The sequence below is a fragment of the Salmo salar genome, chromosome 21, assembly GCF_965601325.2.
Source record: "Salmo salar chromosome 21, fSalSal1, whole genome shotgun sequence".
NCBI classification, from domain to species: Eukaryota; Metazoa; Chordata; class Actinopteri; order Salmoniformes; family Salmonidae; genus Salmo; species Salmo salar.
This window is the reverse complement of record NC_138311.1, coordinates 16874471-16893706: the sequence shown is the minus strand read 5'-3', so window position 1 is coordinate 16893706 and position 19236 is coordinate 16874471. Positions and strand designations below refer to the sequence as shown.

General features: G+C 43.3%; 1 protein-coding gene across 2 annotated transcripts in view; it reads right to left on the bottom strand.

Annotated features, from left to right (window-relative positions):
- b3galt1b (beta-1,3-galactosyltransferase 1b) overlaps positions 1–19236 on the bottom strand; it is a 125919-nt gene that overhangs the window by 12584 nt on the left and 94099 nt on the right. The window contains exon 1 of one of the 2 annotated variants that reach the window (XM_014164096.3): positions 3304–3506. The exons of the other annotated variant lie outside the window; for it this stretch is intronic. The gene's annotated coding sequence lies outside the window, so the exon portion shown is untranslated. Of the gene's footprint in view, positions 1–3303; positions 3507–19236 lie in introns of those variants that run through there. 2 annotated transcript variants of the gene reach the window in all.

The window sequence follows — 19236 nt, the reverse complement described above, 5'->3', positions numbered from 1 at the left end:
TTATGGACACAACTTTCAAATGTTTTTGCAATAACCACGTCTCTCTCTAATAGGTGTCAGATTCTATTATCAGGTTCACACATTACAGGGGAAGGTTGCACCTAAATCTTTCTTGGCCACCTTTCTTCTCACAATCACTTTTTTCGATGGACCTACAGAAACAATTTTTCCTTAACCTGAAAGACGAGTCCAAGTACTTTGTCGATCGAAAACCAGACTGTCAATTATATACAGGACCTGTTTTCATGAGTATGTTTTCCAGCTATTTCTCTATCCTCCCTTCTATCATTGTGTATCATAATTCCATGTGAGCCTGGCTGTTGCTTTACATTTACACATCAAAACATTATACCAGCTCTCCTGATATAACATGATGTATGAAGGTCTTTCTCAGGGTTGGATTCCTACAGTATTTATAATTTTTCGTCAGAATTTTGAATATAAATTGCGTTGATAAGACTACTGGCATGATACATGGCTCTGTGTTTTCTCATGATAACACATAATTGTATGATTGCTGGTATGAAATACTGATGGCGAAACAGACTGGCAGAGAAGAGATGTGATAAAAACGATATGGAAGTTGACAGGGTGCAGCACAGCATGTGGTGAGTTTTAAAGAGATTCTCTGGTACTTTTGTATACATTTTAGCCAGTAGTTCTGAAAGTAGGGCCCACAAGCCAAAGGTGGTCCCAGAAAATTGCGTACTGCGTCACATACAGTGCATTTTGAAAGTATTCAGACCCCTTCCCTTTTTCCACATTTTGTTACGTACAGCCTTATTCTAAAATTGATTAAATTAATTGTTTTCCTCATCAATCTACACACAATATCCCACAATGCAAATGTATTCAAAATAAAAACAGAAATACCTTATTTACATAAGTATTCAGACCCTTTGCTATGAGACTCGAAAACTGAGCTCAGCAACAAAATGTGGAAAGGTAACAAAATTAGGAAAAAGTCAAGGGGTCAGAATAGAACTGATTCCACAGCCTATTCCATCCCAGTCTATAAATGTTCCAATAGACAGACCTTGTGAAATCTATTGTTCCTGGTGAGATAAATGGCTTTGGTGTGGAATACATTTTATCAGACAGCTGAATGTGGTTCTGAAGAAAGTGACACAGCTGACTGTGCTGGCAAGCTATTTGTGGTGCTTTGAGCTGCAATTTGAATTTTCAGCAGCCATGAAATGATGACGGTAGCTTTATCTTTGTGTATCTGTCAGTGTATTGTATGTTCTGACAATGGACTGGACAGTAGGTTATTTGTCATCAAACTTCTGAAACGTGAAGTTTAAGGGTATTAATAGAGTAGGTAGTGGTTTATGTTTTCTTAAGTGTACATGGACATCGCAAAAAATATGTAAAATGGCATCTCGCTCCATGTTCCACTGTGTCATATTACACTACACGTCTGGGCAACATGATGATCTCTCTGTTTGCCCCCTCCATGCACTAGAGGTCTTCACGGGTCAACCCGAACCCGAATACCCAAGACCTGACCCAGAATCCAAACTTTTCCCTCGGGTCCGGGTCGGGTCCTGTTTAATCGTCATCGGGTCTTGGGTCTATGTAACTACAGCTGCTAGAAACAGACCACGGCCTGCATATCCTGTAGCATATTTATTTGACGCTAATAAGGTGAATTTATTAGGCCTCCCGGGTGGTGCAGTGGTCTAAGGCACTGCATCGCAGTGCTAGCTGTGCCACCAGAGATTCTGGGTTCGAGCCCAGGCTCTGTCACAACCGGCCGCAACTGGGAGGCCCATGGGGCGGCGCACAATTTGCCCAGCGTTGTCCGGGTTAAGGAGGGTTTGGCCGGCAGGGATATCCTTGTCTCATTGTGCACTAGAGACTCCTGTGTCGGGCTGGGTGCAGTGCACACACCCAGAAGCCAGCCACACCAATGTGTTGGAGGAATCACTTGGCAACCTGGTTGTACAGTGTTTCCTCTGACACATTGGTGTGGCTGGCTTCTGGGTTGGATATGCATTGTGTCAAGAAGCAGTGCGGCTTGGTTGGGTTGTGTTTCGGAGGACGCATTGCTCTTGACCTTCACCTCTCCCGAGTCTGTACGGGAGTTGCAGTAATGAGACAAGAGTGTAACTACTACCAATTGGGGAGAAAAAAGGTGTACAAGAAATAAAAAATAAGGTGAATAGAAGGCCAACATATTAGCTGAAAACAATGTACACGCTAACTGATTCTGGATGGCCAGATTGCCAGCAAGAATGACATATGGAGAATCGCAAGTGGCTCGTTTCAGATGATACCATCTCTTGTTTTGAGGTGTTTTGACGGATTTCATGTCAATGCTAATATGATAAAAATTCTCTAGCCAGCTAACCACCAACTGTAACGACGTATTTGAAAGACAACATGTGCTCACTGTGCAAATGTGTGTTTTCAATAAATATTGGAGATGAAATATAGCTTACATGTTGTCAACAATCTAAGCAGATCCCGTCTGTTTTGCCCCATAGTTGTGCAAGTGTCGGTTTTGTTGCTAAACAACCAACCCATCTATAAAGACCTATTCATTAAACAGAAGAGCAACTTTGCTGATAAGAATCATTTCTGTCACTCTGGTCCAATCGGGCTTGATTGTTATCGGGTCCGTTCGGGTCCAGGTCTGATTGTCCTCGAGTCAGTTCAGGTATGGGTCCAACTTTGTGGACCCGAGAAGACCTCTACCATGCACTCAGAGGAAGGGATGCAAAACTAATGACATTCAGATACAATGTGAACCAAATTATCAATATCGCCGTCTTCAAAAATGAACCCTCCTCTCTTATTTGTCGCTCTATCACTTTTATATTAGGGAAATATTATAATTTACATATTTTATGCTTACAGCACGGAAAACACGAGGGAAAATATACCAGGCAATTAAACTAGCGAAGCCACATAAAGCTAAATGAAATTGATCGCAAAAGACTGAGAAAAACAAGCTCATAAAATTGGAATCACTGTTACATTATTCCATACAGAGATAATTCAAGTCTCACAGGCAATATTCATCTTGGAGGAGAGTTTATGACAATTTAAAAGCTTGGCACTCCGCTGTGCTGCATCTCTGCCACCCCTACTGTAAAGCCCTGAGGTGAATTAGTCAGCATTCAGTTCAGAAGCTGGTACACTCCAGAATGGAACCCCTCTTTATGGTACAATATTCATGCTAAAAGGCCTGCCATAACAACGGCTATTAGTCTGAACTAATAACAAACCCATCAACATGCTTGTTATGTGACTTGTAAGCACTGCTTGAAGTGTAATGGAAAAGGTACCGATACTCACTGTGATTCTACCCCACCAGGGTTGGTTCCTATTTTAGAGCCAGTATTCTATAAAAAGTGACGGTACTCAAGTAGTAAAAAATATGAGAGGTGCCAGTTTTATGTACTGTACACGCGAGCACCAGCGCATTTCAACCACTGCTTGTATGTTTCTGTAGAATGAAGTGCAAAAACAGGACAACCGTGTCAATCAGCAAGTGTAAGGTTAACTAGAACCTCTAAATGGAAAAGGAAACCAAGGGAGGAAATGTGTAACTTACTGACTGGGTTTCAAATATCTCCACAACACTTACACCCCTGTCAGTGACCTTCTCCTCCCTGCAGCCACCCCAGCTGCTGATAAACATCAACTGGGTGATGGGAGTCACAAGCACCAACCTAACCGTCTGCATGACTCAAGACAGTCCCCAAATCTAGAATGAATTCAAGGCAAGTCACGGTATTAAACAGAGCCATGATCGGATCTGAAATTACTCAAGTAAAAAGCAGAATTTGCTTTAAAAAACAAATACAACAGCACAACGCCTCTCCCCTTTCTCACCTAAATAACTCTTAGGCAGATGTGTATGTACTGATGTTTGGGTAACTGTCCCCAATGTGTGTAATTGTCAGTGGGAACTTAAAAAAAAATATATATATATACAGTTGAAGTCGGACGTTTACATACACCTTAGCCAAATACATTTAAACTCAGTTGTTTTCACAATTCCTGACATTTAATCCTAGTAAAGATTCCCTGTCTTAGGTCAGTTAGGATCACCACTTTATTTTAAGAATGTGAAATGTCAGAGTAATAGTAGAGAGAATGATTTATTTAATCTTTTATTTCTTTCATCACATTCCCAGTGGGTCAGAAGTTTACATACACTCAATTAGTATTTGGTAGCATTGCCTTTAAATTGTTTAACTTGGGTGAAACGTTTCGGGTAGCCTTCCACAAGCTTCCCGCAATAAGTGAATTTTGGCTTATTCCTCCTGACAGAGCTGGTGTAACTGAGTCAGGTTTGTAGGCATCCTTGCTCACACACGCTTTTTCAGTTCAGCCCACACATTTTCATAAGATTGAGGTCAGGGCTTTGTGATGGCCACTCCAGTAACTTGACTTTGTTGTCCTTAGGCCATTTTGCCACAACTTTGGAAGTATGCTTGGGGTCATTGTCCATTTGGAAGACCCATTTGCGACCAAGCTTTAACTTCCTGACTGATGTCTTGAGATGTTGCTTCAAAATATCCACATAATTTTCCTGCCTCATGATGCCATCTATTTTGTGAAGTGCACCAGTCTTTCCTGCAGCAAAACACCCCCACAACATGATGCTGCCACCCCCGTGCTTCATGGTTGGAATGGTGTTCTTCGGCTTGCAAGACTCCCACTTTTTCCTCCAAACATAACGATGGTCATTATGGCCAAACAGTACGATGGTCATTATGGCCAAACAGTACAATCTTTGTCCCCATGTGCAGTTGCAAACCGTAGTCTGGCTTTTTATGGTGGTTTTGGAGCAGTGGCTTCTTCCTTGCTGAGCAGCCTTTCAGGTTATGTCATATAGGACTCGTTTTACTGTGGATATTGTAATATTCATTAGTGTAAACATACTGAATTATAATTGGATGCATTTTACCGCCGTATCATACTGTGCTATGATTGGTTAAGACCACCCAGATGGTTAGGTCATGGTCAGTTGATCATGGTTGGAGATACGTGAACATGCCAGTTGTAGCTAACTAGTAAAGAGCTACGTTAAGAAATATCCTGTAGTACTGCATTTTATTATTTCGTACAAAGCGTGCAAAACAAGACAGATATAGATACTTTGTACCTGTTTCCTCCAGCATCTTCACAAGGTCCTTTGCTGTTGTTCTGGGATTGATTTGCACTTTTCGCACCAAAGTACGTTCATCTCTAGAAGACAGAACGCGTCTCCTTCCTGAGCGGTATGATGGCTGCGTGGTCCCATGGTGTTTATACTTGCGTACTATGGTTTGTACAGATGAACGTGGTACCTTCAGGCGTTTGGAAATTGCTCCCAAGGATGAACCAGCATTGTGGAGGTCTACAAGCTTCTAAAGTCATGACATCATTTTCTGGAATTTTCCAAGCTGTTTAAAGGCACAGTCAACTTCGTGTATGTAAACTTCTGACCCACTGGAATTGTGATACAGTGAATTATAAGTGAAATAATCTGTCTGTAAACAATTGTTCGAAAAATTACTTGTGTCATGCACAAAGTACATGTCCTAACCGATTTGCCAAAACTATAGTTTGTTAACAAGAAATTTGTGGAGTGGTTGAAAAACGAGTTTCAATGACTCCAACCTAAGTGCATGTAAACTTCCGACTTCAACTGTATATATATTTGTGTAGTTCAGTCCTTGAACTGTTGTTGTCTATCAATGTTTTGTATTATGCCATGTTTTATGCTTTGTGTGGATCCCAGGAAGAGTAATAAAATACCTAGACCGGGTTAGCACATCGCGCTAAAGCCTAGGTCTCAGCCAAGGTAACTCATCTTCAGGTGTCAGTTTACTGATGGTGAACCACCTCCGCTACCCATGCTGACAAGCAGCTGGAGGCTAAGACCAACCACACAAAGAGAGACTATTATATAATATAATATAATATAATATAATATGTTCATTTGAGAGCCCAGTACAGTAGTCAATTCACAGCCTCAGCAATCTAATAGTTGGACACAACATCTAGAGAAGATTTAATTGGCTGAGCATGCCCAGAAACACACCTATCAGAAGGTATGTTCTGTAGGATCATCTTGCGTAAGGCAGGTCTTCAAAAGTAAAACAAGAGTGAAACATAAAAACATGTCTGAACAGTTTGGGGATCAGGTACCATCTGACTGCAGTGCACAACAGATAAGTCTACATTATTGGACATACCTACTCATACTTGCCATTTTTATTCACGTATTTCAAAATACACACAGAGCAGGGGCATGGCTTGGCTTAAATCAAAGTCTGTCAGTTCGTACTTCGATGCACCACTGTGAATAAATCTTAATCCTCTTAAATAAGCTTCTACACACAACTACAAAGGACCCACAGATAGGATCCTCTTTAAGTGGAATGAGTGGGGCTATTCAATTCCCTCCCCAGCAGCATCACTTATTCAGCCCGATGCTAGGCAGAACATGCAGATCCTATCAAGACCCACTTGGTGGGAAAGCTGTTGTTGCTAATTTTAAGCATGGCACAGCAGAGGCAGTAAATAAATCATTAGGCATGTCTGAAACAATAAGGCTCATCTCTCAGGCTGCACCGTGGGACAGGTGGTGGTGTCAAGCTGTGTGCTGGAGACCGCTCTGTCTGTCTGGAGAGATGAGTCAAAGATCCTAACTCCCAGACCTTTTTATTTTACCAGGTAAGTTGACTGAGAACACATTCTCATTTACAGCAACAACCTGGGGAATAGTTACAATGGAGTGGGGAAGAACAAGCCCTGATGGAATGAAGGCCAGGACACTGGGGTTAACAACCCTACTCTTACAATAAGTGCCATGGGATCTTTAGTGACCACAGAGAGTCAGGACACCTGTTTAATGTCCCATCCAAAAGACAGCATCCTACACAGAGCAATGTCCCCAATCACTGCACTGGGGAATTGGCATATTTTTGTTGTTAGACCAGAGGAAAGGGTGCCTCATACTGACCCTCCAACACCACTTTCACGAGCATCTGGTCTCCCATCCAGGGACTGACCAGGACCAACCCTGCTTAGCTTCAGAAACAAGCCAGCAGTGGGATGCAGGTTGGTATGCTTCTGGCTTAAGAGAACCTATGTACCCTTTATCAACCCCCTTAACCCTCCGGTATCAGATGCCTGTGACATATTGTATCTGCTGTTCTCCTTCCACCAGGGTTGAGCTGCTCTGTGAAGACCTGCTTCCAAACACAGAGCTGGATCCCTGCCGGGATGAGGCCAACACTTGTGCTGCTGCCCACCGATCTTTGTTCTCCTCCCCCAGGGCCTACTGCGTCCAAAAATGCACCGAGCCAAAAGAGGAGATGTCATGGACATCCTATTTATTGATAGTGGAGCTCACCTTGACAGTACACCTCTCCACTCCGCCTCTCTCTTCTGTCTGCCCTGAATGGCCTTACAACAAGTGAACATTTATGTGGCACATATCATATTTTAATTTGATCTTACTTTATAATAACAGGACTCTGGTGAAGGCTGTGTGTAGCAGTGTAGGCCTACGTAGAGTATTGTCTCAGTGTAATGGACCGCTGGCCTGACAAGAGGAAGCCCAGACCACTGCAGGGAACTGTAGCATATTACTCCAAGGGAAAACAACAGCATGCTAGAGAAATGAACAGCTAAGTTTTTCATCATTACTAGTGCCCCGTGCAATTACCCACCATGCACTGCTCAACTTAAGGAAGAGACAAGCACTGTACGCCATAATAACTAAATTTCTATAATTACAACAGGATGATGACAGATGGTTATATGTGAAGACATTACCCAGCTAACACATAACGTTGTGAGAACCATATGTTTCTTCGGTGGCAATTTCAGCACCTCAGCATAACGTTTCCTACAGATATCCTCATGGTTCTATGTAAAGTTCTATTTAAATTGTTCAGAAAATTTTAAACAACGTTCTTCTGTGGAAATTTCAGTACTTTTTTGCAGGTTTCCTCATGGTTCTATTTAAAGTCATGTTCTCAGAACATTATGAAAACTTTCCATAAATACCACAAGAAAACATCAGTAATGTTTGAAGAACGTTCTAAGAATGTTATTTAAACACATACGTATACTGTACATTCCATTCTCAGCATCAACAAAACTCTCTCTATCCTCTATCTGTTAAGTGTGTTCAGGTGTGTTGGCCGTGCCCACTAATTGGCCACACCTGATCTTAAAAAGTGCTTCTTTCTTTTGAAATGGGGTCTTTTTGAATAGACTAAAATTAACAACTTTGTATGAGTTAAAAAAACATGGCATGCTAGCTCCATCCTGGTGGTGCAGTGGACTCGTTTCATGGATAGGGAACAGAAGATCCTAGGTTCTAATATCACTGATGCTGTGCCACAATAAAAACACATTGTGTTTGCATGATTAATGCCTAAGCAAATGAATTTCAATATGTGCTTAGAATTCAAAACACTTAAACTAAGCTAGCAGTGCTATTAAAAGTCTTATCAAAACATGTTCTCAGAATGTTATTTAACTGTTTGGTCCACCAGCCACTCTGGCAGGTAGATGAAAATATACAGTGCATTCGGAAAGTATTCAGACCCCTTCACTTTTAGCACATTTTGTTACATTAGAGCCTTATTCTAAAATGGATCAAATAAAAACGTTTCCTCATCAATCTACATACAATACCCCATAATGACAAAGTGAAAACAGGTTTATAGAAATGTCAGCAAATGTATAAAATAAAAAAACAGAAATACCTTATTTACATAAGTATTTAGACCCTTTGCTATGAGACTCAGAATTGAGCTCAGATGCATCCTGTTTCCATTGACATGTCCTTGAGATGTTTCTACAACTTGATTGGAGTTCACCTGTGGTAAATTCAATTGATTGGACATGATTTGGAAAGGCACACACCTGTATATATAAGGTCCCACAGTTAACAGTGCATGTCAGAGCAAAAACCAAGCCATGAGGTCAAAGGAATTGTTTGTAGAGCTCCGAGACAGGATTTTGTCGAGGCACAGATTTAGGGAAGGGTATGAAAAAATGTCTACAGCATTGAAGGTCCCCAAGAACACAGCGGCCTTCATCATTCTTAAATGGAAGAAGTTTGGAACCACCAAGACTCTTCTTAGAGCTGGCCGCCCGGCCAAACTGAGCAATCGGGGGAGATGGACTTTGGTCAGGGATGGTCACTCTAACCAAGAACCCGATGGTACCTCTGACAGAGCTCCAGAGTTTCTCGGTTGAGATGGGAGAATCTCTGCAGCACTCCACCAATCAGGCCTTTATGGTAGAGTGGCCAGACGGAAGCCACTCCTCAGTAAAAGGCACATAACAGCCTGCTTGGAATTTGCAAAAAGGCAACTAAAGGACTCTCAGACCATAAGAACAAGATTCTCTGGTCTGATGAAACAAGATTGAACTCTTTGGCCTGAATGCCAAGCGTCATGTCTGGAGGAAACCAGGCACCGCTCATCACCTGGCCAATACCATCCCTACGGTGAAGCATGCTGGTGGCAGCATCATGCTGAGGGGATGTTTTTCAGCGGCAGTGACTGGAAGACTAGTCAGGATCGAGGGAAAGATGAACGGAGTAAAGTACAGAGAGATCCTTGATGAAAACCTGCTCCAGAGCGCTCAGGACCTCAGACTGGGGCGAAGGTTTACCTTCTAACAGGACAACAACCTTAATCACACAGCCAAGACAACACAGGAGTGACTTGGGGACAAGTCTCAATGTCCTTTAGTGGCCCAGCCAAAGCCCCGATTTGAAACCGATGGAACATCTCTGGAGAGACCTGAAAATAGTTGTGCAGCGACGCTCCCCATCCAACCTGACAGAGCTTGAGAGGATATGCAGAGAAGAATGGGAGAAACTCCACAAATACAGGTGTGCCAAGCTTGTAGCGTCATACCCAGGAAGACTCGAGGCTGTAATCATTGCCAAAGGTGCTGTTTTCGCTTTGTCATTATGGGGTATTGTGTGTAGATTTATTTTTAATAGTTTTATTTAATACATTTTAGAATAACGTTGTAATGTAACAAAATGTGCTAAAAGTGGAAGGGTCTGAATACTTTCCGAAGGCACTGTAAATTGCCAAGAAACACGAAGGACAAAGTCCCACTTTGTAGATTTTAGACTAAATTAGACCAACTTTCTTTGTGTGCACAGTGCCTCCAAAAATGTATCTATCATCAGCACCACTCTGTGCACACAGCTCCCTTGGTAGACAGTCTTCCTACGCAAGGTGGGATATAGGATTCATATTTCTTTGTCCAATTAGTAGTTATGAAACAAAACAGCAGAAATACTTTGAAAACAGCTACTGCAGCTTTTTCTAACCCTAACTGCACGTGCTCATAGTTGACTTTTGATAATTTTTATTAGCGAATGTATCGCTCGCTAGAGCCCTGCAAATTGACCACCCCCAATGTGGCTCGTTAAAATAGACATTCTTAACAGCCAATACCTAAATCTACACCGTGTTCATTTTATGCTCTGTGTATATCCCATCACACTGATGACGGATGTCTAAATGAGGCGCGTGGTAAATCACAGGATTAGGCGGAAGGTTGTTGAGGGCGGCATTTTCTGAGCCCCACCTGTTTAGCTAAAAAAAAAAAAAATAGATACATTTTTTTGGTGCCTGTTTTGCATGTTATTTTGGGATTAATACGTGTCACATATCAGTTTGCAAATAATGTAAAACAAAATAATCTTAGAGTTACTAAAGCTGCATACAAATATGGTCTCTTTTTTTGCTTTCTTGAGTAAGGCAGCTCCAAAATGCAGGTGTTTCAGCCTAGCTCAGTGCTTTCTGTGGTGGTGGGGCAGCCAGCGAAAAATATGGAGCGTAAGGGTTGGTAAAGTTCTCTAGTTGCGCCGTGATTGGCTCAGTGTTCTGTCACTCATGGTCTATGGGTAGAGCTCGAAAATTCAAGCCCCTTGGATGCTGGCATAGAGTTACATTAGAAGTGCCCATCCAAGAAGGCTCAAATTCATTGGCCACAGATAAAATTATGTCAAATCACGTTATATCTACAGTAGCTTTGATTGGACTGATCCAAAATCTTAGCTAGCAAGCTAGCAGTCATCATCATGAATCAAGACAATTTACTGGCAAATCCTTTTCAATCCTTGTCATATGAAGAGACATTCTTAAGAGAAATTATAGATAAAACATATCGGTGCTCATCGGCCATTGGACATAAATATTACACAAGTTGGAAATCGCAAATTCAACAATGAGTGGTTTGGAAGGAATCAGTGGCTAACAGCAAGCGTTGCAAAGCAATCACTCAACATTCAACATTGGCCATGCTGTCAATCCAGCATGACTTCTGTCGCATTCAAAACAACTGGAAACTCGGAACTGGGAAATCTCAGACATCAGTGAGTTCAAGACAACTGGGAACTCAGGAAAAAAATTTGCTCCGACTGGGAAAATACGATGATCCAACTTGGAATTCCAAGTCGGGAACTCTGGCCTCTTTCTAGAGCTCTGACCTGAAAATCACTGACATCATGATTCGACCTTGTTTTTTCCGAGTTCCCAGTTGTCTTGAAAGCACCATACATCCAGAGAATGCCAGACTTTGATGACAAAATTTGCCCACGAAGGACCGCCGTGCCACCTTCCTGTTCAAGTGAGCACAGCACAACAAGGTGAGTTAAAAAATGTCTTGTATGCTGCTGCATACATTTTGTAATATGCCAGGGAGATATGTATACTGTACTGTAGCTAAGAAAGTAATACTACTAAGTGTATGTTGTGTAGTAAGCTGTTAGTAGCCCATGTGCCTCACCATAATAATTTGGTCCCTTTCCCACTCCTAATTTGGCCTACTGTTCTGACTTGGTGGTGCACATGTAGCCTATAGCCTGTTTTAAAGAAATGTAATTATTGAATATTGTAAGAGCTTTCATTGTTTGCTTATAGTGTATGCCCCCTTTATTTATCCTACGGTTTTGACTTGGTGTACAGTGAGAATACTGTAAGAACGACCATGTTCTGAATTCTGCCGCTGTACATTTCAAAAGTGCTGAACAAATAGTTATATTAATTACATCCACCCTAGCTTGCTCATTAATGTCTTAATCAAAATGACGGATTGCCTCTTATCCGCTCGTCGTACCCTTATGCTATAGTTTGTACATCTCAATTGTCAGTAGAAACTACATTTGTTTAAGCAAGTCAGCCATATCGACTATGTTTTTTTAAAAGGCAGTAAATGAGGCTGAATTAAGTGTTTCGCTGCCAGACAAGTCTCTGCTGATAGCCAGGTGTAGAAGTGGTACAGATTCACCATGGTGCTGAAAATAAAGCTCTGCTGTTAGGACAACTTTATGTATGCCCTAACAGTTTGCGGGCACTGTTTGTTACCGTTATAGTGCAATTAATGTATTGTTCAGTGTTGTGTTGTGGCTTTGCTGGCATGCATCCCCCACATTTTTTTTAACGTTTGCCCCACCAAGATTTACATATCCTAAAAACAGGACAGGTCAAAGTAAAATTGACAATATGGAATGAACAATCAACTGCTGTTCAGGAGTTGCACCCCATTGTTATGATTAGTGGTTTCATGTTTGTATCTGTCAATTTTTGACAAGCTGATCATAGCGAAAAATAAAATACTTCTGCATTTCACACGCGCCAAGTAAACATATTGCAAATAGGCTAACGAAAACTCCTGATAAAGTTGGGTAGCTGATATGAAGAGCTTAAATATCCAAATTGATTAGTCACAAGAATCAGGAATAACAAAGCCAATGCAATGACCTGTTTTACAAACGGTGGGCCTACCACGTGTATGGGTATTCATAAAATTCCATTGCGGGCTGACATGGTAGGCTACACCCCAGTAAGCATGAGCCAACTTCTTTTGGAGGTCTTTTTGTAGCGCTGTCCGGATTGGACATCTTTTTATGGAGTTTTACAAATGGTAGATGGGCATTCATAAAATTCAATTTCAGGCAACACTGTAGGCTACACCTCAGTAAGCAAGGACTGAAGCCAACTTCTATGATCGGTTCAGATTTTATCCGGTCTGGACCAGCCTTAATGTCATAAGCTTCGTCTTCTGATGAGAAATCATCAGACCAATACGCAGCATGGTAAGTGTCGATACTAATACTTTTATTTTTTATAAACGTGAACACTTAACAAAAATAACAAACAACGATGAAAAAACAGTCCTGTAAAGCTACACAGCTATACATGGAACAACCACCCACAAACACAAGAGAAAATAAACCCACTTAAATATGGCCTCCAATTAGAAGCAACGACAACCAGCTGCTTCTAATTGGAGGTCGTTCCCAAAACTAACATAGAAATAGACAAACTAGAAAACCCACATAGAAATAGAAAACATAAACAAAAAACGCCAAAACACAAAACAAACACACCCCTGCCACGTCCTGACCAACTATAATAACAAAATTACCCCTTTACTGGTCAGGATGTGACAGTACCCCCCCCCCCCCCCAAAGGTGCAGACCCCGAATGCACGTGAAACAAACAATTACCAAAACAATAAACCCAAACTAAAGGGAGGGAAGGGAGGGTGGCCACCGTCACCGACGGTTCCTGTGCTACACCCCCCCTTCACAAACCTCCCCCCACGGAAGTGGCTCTGGCTCTGGGCTTAACCTGTTTAGGATAGGGGGCAGTATTGACACGGCTGGATAAAAAACATACCCGATTTAATCTGGTTACCACTCCTACCCAGTAACTAGAATATGCATATACTTATTACATATGGATAGAAAACACCCTACATTTTCTAAAACTGTTTGAATGGTGTCTGTGAGTATAACAGAACTCAAATGGCAGGTCAAAACCTGAGAGATTCCTTTACAGGAAGTGGCCTGTCTGACCATTTCTTGAACTTCTTTTACATCTCTATCATTTACTAAGGATCTCTGCTCTAACGTGACACTTCCCACGTCGTCCATAGGCGCTCAGAGCCCGGGAAAAAACAGAATGTCGTCATTCCAGCCCCAGGCTGAAACACATTATCGCCTTTCTCAAGTGGCCGATCAAGGGACACTGGGCTTATGCTCGTGACCCCGACCGCCCCCGCCTTTGGGATTTTTTCCTCTGTTTGCCGAAAAGGAGATTCCCTGTCGGAATATTATCGCTTTTCTACGAGAAAAATGTCGTAAAAATTGATTTTAAACAGCGGTTGACATGCTTCGAAGTACGGTAATGGAATACTTAGAATTTTATTGTCACGAATTGCGCCATGCGCGTGACACTTCTTTACAATTTCGGATAGTGTCTGGAACGCACGAACAAAACGCCGCTATTCGGATATAACGATGGATTATTTTGGACCAAACCAACATTTGTTATTGAAGTAGCAGTTCTGGGTGTGCATTCTGACGAAGACAACAAAAGGTAATCAAACTTTTATAATAGTAAATATGATTATGGTGAGTGCTAAACTTGCCGGGTGTCTAAATAGCGAGCCCGTGATGCCTGGGCTATGTACTTAGAATATTGCAAAATGTGCTTTCACCAAAAAGCTATTTTAAAATCGGACATATCGAGTGCATAGAGGAGGTCTGTATCTATAATTCTTAAAATAATTGTTATGCTTTTTGTGAACGTTTATCGTGAGTAATTTAGTAAAATGTTAGCGAATTCCCCGGAAGTTTGCGGGGGGTATGCTAGTTCTGAACGTCACATGCTAATGTAAAAAGCTGTTTTTTGATATAAATATGAACTTGATTGAACAATACATGCATGTATTGTATAACATAATTTCCTAGGGTTGTCATCTGATGAAGATCATCAAAGGTGAGTGCTGCATTTAGCTGTCTTCTGGGTTTTGGTGACATTATATGCTGGCTTGAAAAATGGGTGTCTGATTATTTCTGGCTTGGTACTCTGCTGACATAATCTAATGTTTTGCTTTCGTTGTAAAGCCTTTTTGAAATCGGACAGTGTGGTTAGATTAACGAGAGTCTTGTCTTTAAATGGCTGTAAAATAGTCATATTTTTGAGAAATTGAAGTAATAGGATTTTTAACGTTTTGAAAATCGCGCCACAGGCTTGCAGTGGCTGTTACGTAGGTGGGACGAATTCGTCCCGCCTAGCCTAGAGAGGTTAATCCCCACTCTAACCTGTCCACCCCCGCTGAAGGCTTAGGGCTGAGGTGCGACTCTGGCGGCGCCGGACTGCGGGCCGTCTCTGTCGGTTCCGGACTGCGGGCCGTCTCTGTCTGTTCCGGACTGCGGGCCGTCTGTCGGTTCCGGACTGCGGGCCGTCTGTCGGTTCCGGACTGCGGGACGTCTGTCGGTTCCGGACTGCGGGACGTCTGTCGGTTCCGGACTGCGGGCCGTCTGTCGGTTCCGGACTGCGGGCCGTCTCTGTCGGTTCCGGACTGCGGGCCGTTGCCGGAAGCACTGGACGGGGCACTGTCGCCGGAAGCTCTAGACGGGGCACTGTCGCCGGAAGCTCTAGACGGGGCACTGTCGCCGGAAGCTCTAGATGGGGCACTGTCGCCGGAAGCTCTAGACGGGGCACTGTCGCCGGAAGCTCTAGACGGGGCACTGTCGCTGGAAGCTCTAGACGGGGACTGCGCACTAAAGGCCTGGTGCGTGGGGCTGGCTTTGGAGGCGCCAGACTGGTGACACGCACCTCAAGGCTAGTGCGAGGAGCAGGAACAGGATGTACTGGACTGGGCAAGCGCACTAAAGGCCTGATGCGTGGGGCTGGTTTTGGAGGCGCCAGACTGGTGACACACGCACCACAGGGCTAGTGCGAGGAGCAGGAACAGGACGTACTGGACTGGGCAAGCGCACTAAAGGCCTGGTGCGTGGGGCTGGCTTTGGAGGCACAAGACTGGTGACACGCACCTCAAGGCTAGTGCGAGGAGCAGGAACAGGGTAAACTGGACCCTGGAGATGCACTGGAGTTCTGGAGCATACGGCCTGCACAACCCTTCTTGGCTGAGTGCTCACCATAGCCTGGCCATACTGAGGAGCTTTCCCCGTTTGCACCGGCCTTTGAATGCTTCTGGGCAATACAGTGCGCATTTCCGCATAGCTCGGTGCTTTCTCGACCTGTCGCTCCCCGTAATAAGCACGGGGAGTTGGCTCAGGTCTACGACCTGACTTAGCCATACTGGGGGGGCTGCCTCTCGCACTTGCCAATCCTTGCGTATAACGCCTCGTAATGGTGCCGCTCCGCCTTAGCTGCCTCCAGCTCCTCCTTAGGGCGCCGGTACTCCCCCGCCTGGTGCCATGGTCCTGCCCCATCCAGGATCTCCTCCCAAGTCCATGACTCTTCATAGCTCCTCTGCTGCTCCTTCCTCCGCTGCTTGGTCCTGTTTTGGTGGGTGGTTCTGTCATAATCTTCGTCTTCTGAGTAGTAAGAAATATCGGACCAATACGCAGCGTGGTAAGTGTCCATACTTATACTTTTATTTTTTAAACGTGAACACTAAACAAAACAAGAAACCGAATAACAGTCCTGTAAGGCTACACAGCTATACATGGAACAACCACCCACAAACACAAGAGAAAATAAACCCACTTAAATATGGCCTCAAATTAGAAGCAACGACAACCAGCTGTTTCTAATTGGAGGTCGTTCCCAAAACTAACATAGAAATAGACAAACTAGAAAACCCACATAGAAAGAGAAAACATAGAACATAAACCAAAAGCCCCGAAACACACAAAACAAACACACCCCTGCCACGTCCTGACCAACTACAATAACAAAATGACCCCTTTACTGGTCAGGACGTGACACTTAATTTGGCCTTAACATAGATGACTATAAATTACTTATTTTCAGCTTTCATTCAGAACCAAAAATTAGCCTGATTTCAACGTCTGGAAAATAGTATTTTCAACATCCGGAAAATATGTATTTTCAACTTTCATTCAGAACCGAAAATGAACATGATTTCAACATTTGGAAAATATGTCTTGTAGATGTCTTTTCAACATAATTTTGCTTACTACTCTAGTTTTGAAGGTTTGTCGTTTTCTGGTCTTGCCTAGGGCAGAAGAATGGCAAGGACTTGCCCATACTGACGTCTTTGTGGGGGAGGTAAAGTTATTCAGATCTTTCTAGCCAAGCCTTTCATGTCTGAGGCAAGCTGAGTTGCTGACACACTGAGATAGTGGTAATCATTAGCTAGGAGGTGTTCGTTTTAGAAAGAGGATTGTGTAGTTACTTATGAATTAGATTAATAGAGACTTTCCTTTCTACTTTCAGTTAATCTGCTCTTAGGTTCTCCGGCTGTCATCATAATTGGTTATTTCTGAAAAGAGGGAACAGATCAAATTTAAATAAAGATAGGGGAGTTTTTTGCAAGCCTAGCCACTAGCCTTGCAAATGATTCCTAAAACACAGTTATGTCACGGCAAGCTAATTTGTTCTGAGGTGTCAGCCCAGGTGAGGCATGCCAAGCTTGTATTACTTGTTATCTAATATATGGAAAATCATATGAGACAAACCCTGGTTTCAGAACTCCATCAAACTATGCTAATCAGTCAAACCTCGAGTGAACCTACCATGACAGGAATTTATTGACCCTGGTGTATGGGAGACAGCAGCTGCTGCGGTAAATGCCCATGAACCACGTCGGAGAATTATGGTTCCCCTATTCTGAGGAGGGGAAAAACATCCCACCGTACACAAAAAAACTACATATGCCATTGCAAATGAGCGCAATAAATTCTCTTTTGAAATGTAATTGGCGTAAACGACATCTGTCAGAAGCTGACAGCTTTCGGATGAGGAGAGAACGGAATCCCTGGTTCTCTCTCTTCCCGCACATTAATTGCTATGTTATCTTCAGGGACAGTACTGTCAAAGTGAAACTAAACACATTATTGGTATTCTATTATAGATGGCAGGCTCACTAGGGGTGAAGATGAGTGTTGGACATGAGTAAGAGCAAGTACTGTACAGCTGTGCCATATAAATTGCAAAATAGTTGGGTAGAGATTTTCGATGTACCCATTCCATGGCACATGGTTTATGAATTGATACGCAAAACAACGCCAGATTCAAAACTTTGAATTTTTCAATTTAAATTACTATACAAAATTCTTGTAACTAATAGAATGTTATATATATGGGGGATACAATCTTCCCAGCTCTGCAGATTCTGCTGTGAGGAGGCAGAGTCATTCGATCATTTATTTTGGTATTGTCCATATGTAGCTCGTTTTTGGTCACAGGTCCAGGAATGGCTGAAGAATTGCAACATTTGCCTAGAACTAACGCTGCTGTCACGTCCTGACCATAGCAAGAGGTTATTTTCTATGGTAGAGTAGGTCAGGGCGTGACAGGGGGTGTTTTGTGTTTTTCTATGTTTTCTATTTCTATGTTTTAGTTCTAGTTTTTCTATTTCTATGTTGTTGTTTTTTTGGGTTGATCTCCATTTGGAGGCAGCTGGTCCTCGTTACCTCTGATTGGAGATCATATTTAAGTAGGGGTTTTTTGTTCCTGGGTTTTGTGGGTGATTATATTTTGAGTAATGTGTTTTCTCTCTGTGTCACGGTTTGTTGTTTTGTTATTTCAAGTATTTGGTGTATTGCATTACGTTTCACGGATAAATAAATATGTGGAACTACGAACATGCTGTGCTTTGGTCCGATCCTTTAGACCACCGTGACAGAATCACCCACCAAAAAAGGACCAAGCAGCGTGCCCAGAAGGAGCAGGGATCCTGGGCTCGGGAGAAGAGGGAATGGAGGACGTCTTGGACCTGGGAGGAGGTAATGGCAGGGGACAAGACCCTGTGCCATGGAAGCAGGTGGAAACGGCGCAAGCGGAACGGCGATGCTTTGAGGAGCTAGCCCAACGACGGAAGCCCGAGAGGCACCCCCAAAAAAATGTTTTGGGGGGGGGCACACGGGGAGTTTGGCAGAGTCAGGGTGGAGACCTGAGCCAACTCCCCGTGCTTACCGTGGGGAGCAAGTGACGGGGCAAGCACCGTGTTATACGGTGATGCGCACTGTGTGGTCAGGGCGCACTCACAGGCCGGTGCGATCTGTGCCCGCGCTTTGCAGTTGTCAAGCTGGGTTGAGCATCCAGTAAAGACAGGTTGTGCCAGCCATAAGCTCCAGACCTCCAGTGCGCCTCCACGGCCCAGTATATCCTGTGCCTCCTCTCCGCACTCGCCCTGAGGTGCGTGTCAGCAGCCCGGTGCCACCTGTACCGGTCCCACGCATCAGGCCTCCAGTGTGCCTCCACAGCCCAAAACGTCCTGTGCCTCCTCCCCGCACTC